Source organism: Rhineura floridana, chromosome 1, assembly GCF_030035675.1.
Source record: "Rhineura floridana isolate rRhiFlo1 chromosome 1, rRhiFlo1.hap2, whole genome shotgun sequence".
Classification (NCBI taxonomy): Eukaryota; Metazoa; Chordata; class Lepidosauria; order Squamata; family Rhineuridae; genus Rhineura; species Rhineura floridana.
Genome location: NC_084480.1, coordinates 231,217,878 through 231,229,888, shown reverse-complemented (window position 1 = coordinate 231,229,888; position 12,011 = coordinate 231,217,878). Strand labels below are relative to the sequence as shown.

At 38.7% G+C, this 12,011-nt stretch overlaps 1 pseudogene; it reads right to left on the bottom strand.

The window, feature by feature from the left end:
* Positions 1 to 208: 208 nt before the first annotated feature.
* Positions 209 to 380, bottom strand: LOC133375957 (U2 spliceosomal RNA; annotated as a pseudogene).
* Between the last annotated feature and the right edge of the window lie 11,631 nt (positions 381 to 12,011).

Genomic DNA, 12,011 nt, shown 5'->3' with positions numbered 1-12,011 from the left:
GGCTGTTTCAGTTCCATGACCAGTCCTGAAACCCGATTGGAATGGATCTAAATAATCCGCTTCATCCAAGTGTGTCTGTAACTGTTTGGCCACCACCCTCTCAATCACCTTGCCCAAGAATGGTAGATTAGAGACTGGGCGAAAGTTATTCAGCTCTTGGGGATCCAAGGAGGGTTTTTTTAAGATGGGCTTTATCACCGCCTCCTAATGGCATTGCACCCTCTTTCAAGGATGTATTTACCACTGCCTTGATCCCTTCGCTCAATAATAGTTACAAAAATAGATTTAATACATTGCTTCCAAATAGAAAGCCTATCAGATATTAAACTGATAAGAACAGATACTACACTTTGATCTTAACCTAAAGGCCGAGAAGTGTTTCAGCTAAACTTATTTACAATAAGAAGTAAGTGAAAGAATACAGAATAAAAATGCAAAAAATGATGAGCTGTATGTAAGTAGCATGAAGCTCTGCTAGAGAGAAATGTAGGAGAATGAATGAAGCTAACTGCTGGCTTCCAGAGAACAGCAACGGGTTGTAACCAAAGCTAGTCCTACTCAGAGCAGGAACTGAAATCAATGATCATGGCTAATTTAGGTCCATTACTTTCAGTGTGTCTACTCTGAGTTAAACTTAGTTGGATACAATTCAGTCGTTTGCATTTTTGAAATTAAAATACAAAGTAGAAGAAAAAAGCCATCACACTATAAATGCAACATGCTACATTTTGAGGGGGTGAGTGGGCATGTTCTTTTCATTTTATTTTAATATCTGCATACAATTTTATTATTAATATATTCTTGGTTGTCTCTCTACATTAAATGCAGCTGCAGTCCAACTCATATTTATTTGGGAGTAACTCCAATAAACTAAGAGAAACTTACAAACATAGGCTAAAGCTGCACAAGTCAACAATTACATTGTTTTTTGCTTATTAAAATGTTCAGACAAGTAATCTAGTTGCATGAGTAGCATAATACTGGAGAAGAGTATTAATGGAATACCATGAATGCTTCCATAAAAAGTAGATTTTTAAAAAAATGTCAGTGTATTCTCTTCAAAGAAACAGCTGCACCCTCTGATATAACAGTGCTAGCATAGAGAGATCACTCATGAACACCTAATGCACAGAAAATGAAGTATGAACTGGCTCCAAAATCATCTATCTTGTATGATAAATCAGTATTAAGAATACAGTAAGCAGAATTTGTTATGATTATTTTAAAGTTCTGAACACTAACATTTTTAACAGTATCAGAAGGACCTCTAGTGACTTTATGGAACATGCTCATATTAAACAAGAGAATTACCTGTTACCGCTGTGAACATGATCTTGTCCTTGTCATCGTCCCACTCTTGGTTTTGGAAATGCACATAGAGCCTGAAGGGCTGGCCTCTTCTCACAATGAGTTTATTAGCACTAAAAAACTGTGTGTAGTGGTTGCTGCAATTCTGAGCACAGTTTAGGTCTACAGTTCTCACCTTGAAGGCTGCATGAAATCAAAGAATGGTGTAACCAATTCACTGAATATTTTAAATTTAAAATACATTTATTTATTTATTAATTTTATTCAATTTATATACCACCCTTCGTCAAGCGACCCCAGGGTGGTTTACAACACAGAACGGAAAAAACAATATATATCAATACTTAACTTAATATGTATACAATATAAAAAAAATTAAGCAATTATAATGAGAAATACTCAGTAAAATACAAAGTCTCACAATTTAAGTTATTACCTACTTATCTCAGATTCAACTGTAAAATGTCATACATATATAACAGCAACAACCTTAGATACAATTCATGAAGGACATCATGCAAGGACATCATGAAAAAGCATATTTTCAATAACACTCATTCACTTTATTTTCCTTCCCAGAACTTAACATACAAAAGGAAATTGCATTCTGCTGAGGACAACTGGGCTAAAGAACCTATCAGGCCAATGAATTATTTATATCAGATGGAGAACTGGACTGAGATATGAGAGACCTTGGATGAAGTCCTATCTCCATTCTGAACTCTTTTGTCTTAGAAATCACTATTTCTCAATGTCAGTTCACTAACTACAGAAGTGAAATCATCAACTATATTTAGGTCTACCTCAGCAGGTATGATGAAGATCATACAACTCTTTGCACATTCAAAGGGCTGTTTCTTATCTCTTTCACCTTTTGTTGGCCAGTGTTGTTGCTTTTGATCCCAGCTGTTCTCCACATTTCTCTCATAATCTGAATGTAGTGTACATTAGTTGTCATGTCTTTGCCTCACTTGGTCTTCTAAACTGTGATTCTGAGTCATGAGCCCTTACAACAGGAATGTTGCCAACAACAGCTACCAGCATCAGAGGGTGACCATAAGAATACTTTTTCTGCTATGTTGGTTAGCTAGTATAAGACCAGTTAGATTAATATTCTAATTTAGTGTTTTTTTTCCATTTTGATGGTGTATACTGCAGAACAGCAAACACACATGCAAAACCCAGCAGCAACATGAGTGGAATGGGGCCCCAACCCCTCCTCCACTGCTCCATGGGTGGCATGGGGCTCCATCGACCTCTGAAAACTGATTGAGAATCAGGGGATTTTAAAAATAGGGAATACATCTGTCTACTTGTGCAAGGAACTTCTAGATCCAACTTTTGTTTAGCTCAGATGTGACTGTCAGAAGCCAATGCCTGGTGTGAATGAATCTGGATGTGTGACAATCTGGGTTCAGGTGGAGCTTTGGGACTGAATCAACCTTGGTCACTTTGACGGATGACCTGTATCAAGAGCAGAACTTCTCAGTTTCTGTTTCTTGTTCTCTCTGCAGCTTTTGATACCATCGGCTATTTTAGGTTGCATTAACAGAAGTATTGTTTCCAAATTGCATGAAGTACTAATTCCCCTGCATTTGCTACAAGTTAGGCCTCATCTTGAATGCTGTGTCCAGTTTAAGAAGGATGCAGACAATCTGGAACAAGTTCTGAGGAGGGCAGTAAGGATGATCAGGGGACTGGAAATAAATCCCTATGAGGGCAGACTGAAAGAACTGGACATGTTTAGCCTTGAGAAGAGAAGGCTGAGAGAAGATATGATAGCACTCTTCAAGTACTTGAAAGGTTTTCACAGAGAAGAGGGCCGGGATCCCTTCTCGATCACCCCAGAGTGCAGGACATGGATAATGGGCTCAACGTACAGGAAGCTACATTTTGACTGAGCATCAGAAAAAACTTCCTAACTGTTAGAGCAGTACAACAATTAGCTAGGGAGGTAGTGGGCTTTCCAACACTGGAGGTATTCAAGAGGTAGCTGGGGAACCATCTGTCAGGTATGCTTTAATAAGGATCCCTGCATTGAGCATGAGGTTGGACACAATGGCCTTATAGGTGCCTTCCAACTCTACTATTCTAGGATTCTATGACCATAGCATCCTCCTGGACCAACTCTGTGGGGGGCACTCTTTTACAGTGGTTCCACTCCTACCAATAGGATCATATCCAGAGAGTACCATTGAGAGACTGTGTTTTGGCTGCATGGTCCTTGCACTATGGTGTACCACAATCTTGCTTCCAATGCTGTTTAGCATCTATATGAAGCCACTGAGTGTAGTCATTGGGAGTTTGGGGGCAAAGTGTAATCAGTACACTGATGACAGCCAGCTCTACTTCCTCATAACATCTGAGTCAAGAGAGTCTGGTCTCTGGTCTGATCTGGACCATTGTCTGGTTGCAGCAGTGGACTGGATAAACTGAGCTTGAACCCTGGGAAGACAGAAGCACTACAGATTGGTGGTTTCCATGTTTGGGAGACTGGCCAGTTGTCTCTTCTGGATGGGGTTGTACTCTTTCTAAAAGAACAGGTTCAGAGTTTGTGGGTGCTTCTAAATTCATCTTTGTTGCTGGACTCTCAGGTAGCCTCAGTGGCTAGGAGTACCTTTTACCAGCTATGGCTAGTACATCAACTACTGCCATTCATAGGCAGGGATAGCTTGGCCACAGTAATTCATGCACTGGCAACATCTAGACTTGATTATTGCAATGTACTCTGTGTGGACTACCCTTGGACCTGGTCTGGAGGCTCCAGCAGGTTAAAAATGCTGGGGCTAGACTGTTATGGGGACAGAGCATCACCAGCACATAACTCTGGTGCTCAAAAGATTGCACTAGCTGCCCTTATGCTACCAGGCCAGGGTCATGTTCTTGTATTAATTTGCAATGCCCTTAACAACTTGGGGCCAGGATACCTCAAGGACTGCCTGATTTGTTTATTATTATTATTATTATTATTTACCTGAAAGTCTGCAAGCAACTTACAACATTATTAAAAACAAAAGTAATTATAGATCATACCATAAAATAAAATAATAAAACAACAACCACCCCCATGGTTTGGCAGCACACTAATACATATTTCAACCTATCAAATTCCTTGGGAAAAGTCTTTACCTAGAGCAGAAAAGTTGTCATTGAAGACTGTGAGCTGATCCTGTTCTACAGCAGGGAAGATACAGGAAATGCCTCACATTCTTTCCTTTTGATTGCTTAACAATAGGTGTTAAATGACTAAGCATCCTTAGTAATAACAGCACTTCTGTATCTGCCTAATAAGCCTCTGCATGCTGCCTCCATGTTTTCTCTCTAATTTTCTTTAGAGATGTCCAGACCTGTTGGGGAAGGTGAGGGAATTGTTGTCACTGGGGAATGCACTCCACAGTTGGAAAGCTTCAACTGAAAAGACCCTCCCTTATTGCCTCCCTCAGAGGGGGGGCCTGGAGTAAGGCCTCAGAAGATCTAAGGGTCGAGGTAGGTTCATATCCCTGCCTGACCACTGAGGGTTTCAGATGAGTCACTGTTAGTATCCTGCTAGCTCATATCCACCAGAAGCTATGCATTCAGTATTGTGGGACCTGAACACTTTTTTTTATTCCAGCAGGCATTTTCTTATTTTATTATTTTAATCAATTTTTATTTTCATTTTATTGTATTTGTTGTACACCACATAGAGACAATTGTTAAGTGGTATATAAATTGTCTAAGTAAAATAAATAAGTTCACTGAATAAGTTCAAAAATATCTGAATTACACCTGAAAGTAGTTCTCATAATTTCCAGATCAACTAAAAATGAATTAAATTTATTTTGGGGTAGAACTTTGAATAATTTCTAGTTCATCTTCATGTTCATTCCCTCACCTTCCCCAACAGGTCTGGACATCTCTAAAGAAAATTAGAGAGAAAACATGGAGGCAGCATGCAGAGGCTTATTAGGCAGATACAGAAGTGCTGTTATTACTAAGGATGCTTAGTCATTTAACACCTATTGTTAAGCAATCAAAAGGAAAGAATGTGAGGCATTTCCTGTATCTTCCCTGCTGTAGAGATTTGTTTGCTGCCAACAGGATCAGCTCACAGCAAGAAGTACAAGTGAAGGAACAAAACGAATGATGCCTTGTGCCTTAACAGCTGTGTGGCTGGCACAAACTACACAGAGTAAGCCTTTTCTAGTATGGAACTACATTTATGAGGAAAGCTTCACCTGCTGACTTTCTGTTAGACATCTTATTATGTGTGTGTGGCACTTGGTTTACTTTTGGACACTGTATCCTATACAGCAGTTTGCAACATTCTGAATGCTGAAAAAAGTTGCCAAGGATGAACTTTTTATTAACTAAAATATTCATTTGAATGAACTTGAACTGAACCAGTTTATTTTCTAAAATTTCTAAAAGGATGAACTTGAACTTGTTCTTTTTTTAACAGAATGCACTTGAACTAGAACTAGGTCCTTTTTCAGATGACATTTCCAAGCACTATCAGAAACACAGCATGAACCAGGCAGTGGTTATTAGTGTTCATATCTTAGTTGCATATGACTCACCTAATCTGCATATTCTATTCATAAGATAAAATTTGAACCAGCCTTCAAAAAATCTTTTCATAAGAGCCCTTTTTCAAACCTTCATAACTGGTTACCCAATCTCATGTACAGAGCCTACATAATATATATCTGAGTATCGGCTCTGCTGCTCCAAATCTGATCAAAACATTAGCATGGAGCAGGGGGGGAGGGGGCAGCCGCAATCTCATTTGCTGTCACACTTTGACAAAACATACTTTTGAAGATATGTTGGCCAAGGAAAGCAATAAATATGAGCCCATTTTGTTTTCCTTTTTGCTTCTGATGACTCTTTTTATTCTCATGTTCAAACCATAAGGAATAGACATGTCATGATCCTTAATGAAATATGTTCTTTTTCTAATTTCCACATCCTATTGTAATCTACACAGTTATTCTTAGGGGGAGCATGTCAAGCACAACAGTACACTCATGAATCAACTAACCTAAAGCATATAATGGAACTCTTAATGCTTGTTTAAGGGCTGTAAGGTTATTATACAGCCACAAGAGTGGCTGTATACTATAGCCAGCATGGATTTTTCACATTCCGCAATGTTAAATGGAAAATACCCCCGCATGCCATTCTGATGCTTCCCATAAGCTCATTTCAAATCAAAACCTTACAAAAATTACAGTTCTGAACTCAGAAACGCTTGCTTAACACCCTGTCAATTTGCATGGCAATACACAAAACAGTCAGAGAGAATCGAGAGTTCAAAGTCTAAAAAGAGAGAGAAAAACCTCAGAGCCCTTTTGGACTTTTTTCTGCCAGAGTTCTCATAATCTATTGAAATTCATTAAAAATCAGCCATGTTCACAGAGTACCAGTAATCCTAATACTGACCTTGCCCCATACTCTGACCTTCATCTACTGCAGTTTAAAAGTTAAAAAAAATGCCTGGTTGATTTTTAATTAATTTAAGAAATTTTGGCTGGAAGCCTATTATAATGCAGGGCATACTCAGTAAGGACCAACTGTCAGTGTTCTAAAAGCCTCACAGCTGCTGGGCTTGGCTAATAAGAGGGCCACACCCACACCAGACTTGATTTCACTTGAGACAGTCATGGCTTCACTTAAACAATCTTGGGAAGTGTAGTTTGTGAAGGGTGCTGAGAGGAGACTCCTATTCCCCTGAGAAAATGGTTAACAGTCAGCCACTCTGATTGAAGGTCTGTGAGAGGAACAGGGCATCTCCTAGCAACTCTCAGCACCCTTCACTAACTACACTTCCCAGGATTCTTTGAAAGAAGCCATGATTGGCTTTGAGCCATGGCTTTGAGAGAAGCCATGATAAATTCTTTAAATTGTTTTTAAAATATGTGTTTTTAAATTTGTATATTTGTTTTTAATGCTTTTAGTTATTGTAAACCACCCAGAGAGCTTTGGCTATGGGGTGGTATATAAATACACTAAACAAATAGATAAATAAATAATGATTGTCCAAAGCGTAATAGAGGCCTGGTGTGGATGTGGCCAGGGACAGCTTTGTTTTCAATTTGGGTGGGAGGTAGGGTTGCCAGGTTCAGGGCCTGAGACTGATCCTATATCTTTAGTAGAAGAGAAAGTCAGCCAAGTGCAGGTGTTCTTGCAACAATGTAATGGGAAAAACCACAAGGTAGAATTCTCCTTTCCCCCTGCCCAACTTTGAAAGATACAGAAGACATCTTGGTTGCCAGGCCCAGCCTGGCCAGTTTTACCTATCCTAATCATGATTGCATAGGAGTATATCCGATTCAACTCAATAATCATACAAATGATCAGACCTACCTTTTCCCTCCTTCCCCTTTCCTCTCCCCTCCCCTGCCCTCTTCCTTCTTCTGCCTCCCCTGCCCACTCCATCCCTCCCCCCGGTCAGTTTTACCTATCCTAAGCATGATTGCACGGGAGTAAATCCCACTGAACTCAATAAACATGCAAATGACCACATCTGTCCTTCTTCTCCCCTCCCCCTCCTGCCTGCTCCCATCCCAGTCCTCTCCTCTGCCTTTCCACCCCTCCCTCCTCCCCCTCCTCCCTTCCCCATCCCCTGTGGTCAGTTTCATCTATCCTAAGCATGATTGTCATGTGTGTGTGTGTGTAAATCCCACTTAACTCAGTAAGCATGCAAATGATCAATCCATTCTCAGCAAACTTGCGCAGGATCCCATTTCTTACCTCCCGGATTAAAAAGCAAGGAAATTCACTAATACGCAAAAAAACTTGCGGTTTAAGAATGTACCTATAGCCCACAGATATTTCTACCAAACTTTAAAAAGCAGGGAAATTGGGCAGCTAGGGTGAATGCATCAGGGGAGCAAGAGACCTGAACTCCTCTCTGAGATATTGTACTGCCCTACAAAGTTGTCAAAATGCAAACACAATTTGGGTTGGTCTTTCACAGTCCAATGCACTTGCTGTGTAGCTTGGAAGAATTTGGTAACATGTGCCTCTGAGCATATGGTGAGTGGTGGCAACACCTGCCATCTCCAAAGATGCCCAGGGCGGCAAACAAAAGCACTAAAAACACTTTAAAATATCATAAAAACAGACTTTAAAATACATTTAAACAAAACATATTTAAAAACTTTTTTAAAAAAAGCTCTGAAGACATCTTAAAAAACAAAGAGGTTAAAAACATTGTTTTTTTAAAAAAGGTTTAAAAAACATATTAAAAAGCAATTCCAACACAGACGCAGACTGGGATAAGGTCTCTATATAAAAGGCTTGTTGAAAGAGGAAAGTCTTCAATAGGTGCCAAAAAGATAACAGAGATGGCTCCTGTCTAATATTTAAGGGTAGGGAATTCCACAGAATTCATGAATATATATTCCTGAACCTGGAGGACAGTACCACCACTACTTAGCTTCTGCAAATGAAGCCCCTCTGAGCATTCCATCCTCAAAGCTCTATAACTGCCACGTTGGTAACACCATTTGTATGTTAGCAGCTGATGAAGGCAGAAGCTGAAATGTTTTGTTAATACAATAAAAACCTCTGTTTGGTTAATCACATTATCTTTTATTTAGCTTTATTGCATTATCTTTTATTTAGCTTCTCCATTAAGTATTTATGCTATACAACTTTTATTATTAGTTTTGTTTGGAATTTAATGTCAGCATTAATTTTTTTAACAAAGCTGTGAGGCTTTCTAAAATTTGCCCAAGTTTAGCAACAGAATTAATTAAATAGCACTGAAGTAAGTTGCTTGCTTACTTCACTGACTACATCATGTTTCTGATTAAGGTGCCCACAAAGATTTATACCACAATAAATGTATTATCTTTTGGAGGTGCCATAAATTGGCAACCAAAGGTGTTGTTTTTGCTGCAACATACCATTTAGACTGTCCCCTCAGGAAGATGCTCTTAAATATGCTGTTATTTAAGCACTGTTAGCAGAGGGTACATCGCACTATTCTATTTCAGAGATAAAAATATCACAGCTTAATTTAATGTCAACATACTTGCACTTTCAGCATGTTTCACTCCACTGAGCTCCTATATGCGAGAGACAGGGAATGTGAGGTCCTCCAGGTGTCGTTGGACTACAACTCCCATCATCTCTGATAATTGGCCATGCTGGCTATTGCTGATGGAAAGTGGTGTCCAGCCACATCTGAGAGAGCCTCCGTCTGCCCACCCCTGGTATAGCTTAAGCTGCTGAAACACTCCAGCTAAAGTTTACGTGCCTATGTGTCTGTGCTGAAGTGTCTTTTTCTACTGTCTTAGAAACTCCTTGATCAAACTTATGCAATAGCATGCTCTGCTACATGTACATTTCAGGGGCTCTCAAAAGGAAAGATGACAGGTGTCACAATTTTATATTTACACACTCATCAGGTACAAAGGTTAAGCAGCTTTGATCTTTTTTTGCTAATACTGAATAATATCAGGTTTACAACTCTTTGTACCCAAACAGAACCATTGGATTTCTTGTGTGACTGCTCTGCATGAGTCTGGAGACACTCTGCTGAAATCAAACGTGGTGTTAATATCGAGGACATATCCCAAATTGCAGGTTAATCATTGGATTTACATGCACCGCTTCATATGTAAAGTTCTCATTTGTCATGCACTGCAGGACATCGGCCAATTCAAACTGTACAGCTATGCTACCAACCTTTTAATAGTACTGAATCAATATTGCACAGTAGAGAGGATGAGTGCCTATCATGCAGCCTCACTGTGGCTTTCATTCTCCGGAAGATAGTATTTTTAATATTTTAATGAAAATATTATGTTATTATGTTAATATTTTAATTTTAATTTTATTAATGTGTTTTAATTTTAAACATATGCATACTAGGTGGAAACACAGACTATTACCTATCATTATCTTATGTTTTACACATATCAATTATTCCTCGTATCATTTATTCACCATTGCCAGGTCAGACTATCTCTTGTACTCCCTCGAATGGGAGTTGTATGTTGGTATCTGTTGTCTTTGTGCTCATGCTTGCAGTTTGGCGGTCATTACTTTTTTCTGCCGCCTTACTTTTAATTGCTATTTTGATGTTTCTCATTGTTTGTGGCAGCTTTACAACCCCAATACCCCACTCTTCACAGGCACTCTGGATCTCAGACTCCTTGCAGAAACAGAATGCAATGAACAAGCAAATCACAGCAGTTCCAAGATTTTTCTTCTGACTATATGCAGCCTGGATTATTCTTAAGTTATTGTTATTGATTATATATATATAAATATATTTATATATAAAATTGTTACAACAATCTATTTTGTGAGGTCCACCTGAAAAGTGGTATATCATTGCCTTCAGCAAATAAATAAATATGTTTGCATCAAACTGAAAATCTTAAGCCTTTTTGCAGTTACTTTCATTTTGTTACTCTACAGAAGTAGAGTTAATTCACTTGATTGACCAGCTGTGAATAATAAACTACGGATAAGTTGTCATGACCACTTTAATTCCACCATGAATGGATTTTTTTTTAGCAACCATTTCACATGAAACAGAGAAATTACTCTTGAGATAAGTTATCCCCTCTGGTCAAATGGAACACCTGATTTCAATAACATCTTTTAATGTGACAGTTTTGACATTTGACACTTTTTGAAGGGATGTACCTCTAGTTTTTAGAAACTGAATGCCTTCTTACAGATTTGTATTAATTGGTATTTGGCATTCTGTACAAATTGTACTTCCTTAAAGTTAGAGGAAACTTCTCATGGTTTGGTGAAAATGTACCAACTTCTAAATTTTTATTCACTCCTTCCATATGACATTTGGTGGAAATCTGTTGAGACATATTTTGGAGATGCGGGGAAAATCTGTTCCCCTCAGAGTAAGGTTCACTTTTTATCCCATTATTACCTGTAGATAAACCATAATCATGGGAAATTTTGACAACTAAATTAGCTGTTCCCTAAGATGGGACAGAAGGCACTTTTCTTCTCTCTGGCCTAATGGTTCACCTCTTGGATTATTATTGCTTCTAAAACTGCTTCCCCCTTCTAGGGGAAGTGGAGAGATGACTATTTGTCCAGGGTCTTGTCCATCATGATAGTTAAAGGTTCTTGGTTGAAGGACATGAATGGTCACTTGATGGTCTTAGAGCCTGAAAAGAAGACCACATTCTATCTTACTTGATATGGTTGGGTTTGGGAACAGCATTCTGCCTAGAAGTGTGTGTAACAAGGAAATAGGAGGGGGAGAGGAAAATTTGAATCTGGCTAATAAGAGAGAGTGTGTGGTAGAGGCTTTGTTCTCACAAAACAGGACATGAGAAAGCAAACCTGATCTAGGCCTTTACTACAGTGGAGAAACCACACAAATGAATGCTCTTCAGTTATAAAAAAAAGTCCCTGCACATAGAAAATTAGATATCAGGAAGAAAATTTCTATCGTAGTTATCTCCCTGACATAGTAATTATTGGTGTGTAAAGAATTTATTTTGTAGGAAAAGCATTCCATCATGTTGTCTTGAAATGGTGAAGCCCAGAAACAAGTTTCTCTCAACTGTTTTCTTACAAAATACAGAACAAAGGGTGATTTAGTGTCTGGCTACCAATATGCAACTTTTAGGGAGCAACAAAGCTATTATGTTGCTTTTAAAATACTGATGCTGGGTTAAGACCAGCACTGACTATCTGCTTGTCATCATTCATATTTGTAAATAAAT